At 42.9% G+C, this 1,464-nt stretch overlaps 1 protein-coding gene across 2 annotated transcripts in view; it reads left to right on the forward strand.

Moving 5' to 3' along the window:
• The window catches only part of ATXN1 (ataxin 1), a 274,252-nt gene that overhangs the window by 41,794 nt on the left and 230,994 nt on the right, over positions 1-1,464 (forward strand). The window contains exon 1 of one of the 2 annotated variants that reach the window (XM_027898442.1): positions 1,231-1,241. The exons of the other annotated variant lie outside the window; for it this stretch is intronic. The gene's annotated coding sequence lies outside the window, so the exon portion shown is untranslated. Of the gene's footprint in view, positions 1-1,230; positions 1,242-1,464 lie in introns of those variants that run through there. 2 annotated transcript variants of the gene reach the window in all.

Genomic DNA, 1,464 nt, shown 5'->3' on the forward strand with positions numbered 1-1,464 from the left:
GAGGCTGTTGCCTGCTTCTCTGCTTAATCTGGGAAGGAGAAAGAAGGCAAATTTGGCTCTCAGAGGAGAGCCATTCAGCTAGTCCTGTTCTTTAACACATGGTCAAGACCTAGATAAGGCAGCTTTTCCCATGTGTGCCTTTATTTAGTGGCATTCGGGATCTGGTGCCAGGTGTTGAAGGAGATGCAGGCAGTGCAAATGCATGAGAGAAAACCAGGCTGCATTTGTCATGCAGAGGAGGTTGAGACTCCTGCCCAGGAGCCCCATGAAAGGCAAGGGTATTAAATCCTGCCTACAGACAGCTGCCAGGGTCTTTTCTTGAGCATACCTGTTTCTCCTAGAGTCATAATAATTGGGTGTTGTCAATCCTGATCCTGAACTGAGGGACACAACACTGTCTCCCAGAGCATGCTGATGAAAACGATGAATGGCTAGCTCATTTTCCCCCTCATGCAGGTCATGGGCAGTTGCATACATTTGGTAAGGCCAGTTTTGTGCTCAATATCCCTGCCATCACGTTCAGGAATTCCTGGGAGGCTGCCACTGCGGAGCAGGAACCACTGCACTGTGTCCATCCCTTTACTATGCTCCTTCTAAGTTCTCTATGTCCTTTCTGAAGGAGTTTTAGATTTGAGATGTCACAAGGACTCCAGATGTAGCTGCAAGCCTTGTAATCTAGGGTATTTGCCCTGAGCACATCCTTCTGGAGAACTTGGCATTGGGATTTCATGAAGAGATGGGGAGGAGAGTAGGAAGGAGGAGAGAAAAATTTATATTTTTTAAAAAAATATAAATCATCCTTGTGCATTGAATGCTTTTTGCAGCCAGGTTACCAGGGACATTCTGTGCAGAAAGCTATGCTTCAACTCATTTTCATCTTATGTTGTAACTCCCCTCCTTGGCATTAGTATCAGTAAGCTTGTAATCGAAGACATGGCAGCTGTACCACTGGGCCAACAAGGTCACTTTTAATTCACAGGTCTGTCTGTGGTTTGGTGTGGAAGAATTATAAAATCCTTGGGAAAGGTCTGTCTTGATGCAGCCAGGCACATGCCAGTAATAAGTATTGATATGGCATCTTTTCTAGAAAGATGTAGAAATTATTAGAAAGGAAGAACAGAAACATTTGCTGTCACTTTAACATAGCAAGGAAACACATAACTGATTTACTGTGTGTTGCTTATAATTACTCTCTTTCTTATCTACCAGTTATGGCAAGGAACAGGAGAACTCCAATGACAGTAACATTAACTGAATAAAATTTCAGTTACTTTAGTGTGATGGTTTGGACTTGGCTCCCTGCCAAATGCCCGAAAGCTAGGACAGCAGCCCCCTTCCCCCCTTCTTTCTTCCCTTAGGTTAAAGGAGAAAGAAACTATAAAAATTAAAGAACCCACAATCAAGCTGCTTATATAAAAATATATCTATATTTACGCAAATTACAGTTATATACAGTTAAGATGC

Source organism: Empidonax traillii, unplaced genomic scaffold, assembly GCF_003031625.1.
Source record: "Empidonax traillii isolate 1590-97213 ecotype Southwest subspecies unplaced genomic scaffold, ASM303162v1 scaffold597:size822913, whole genome shotgun sequence".
NCBI classification, from domain to species: domain Eukaryota; kingdom Metazoa; phylum Chordata; class Aves; order Passeriformes; family Tyrannidae; genus Empidonax; species Empidonax traillii.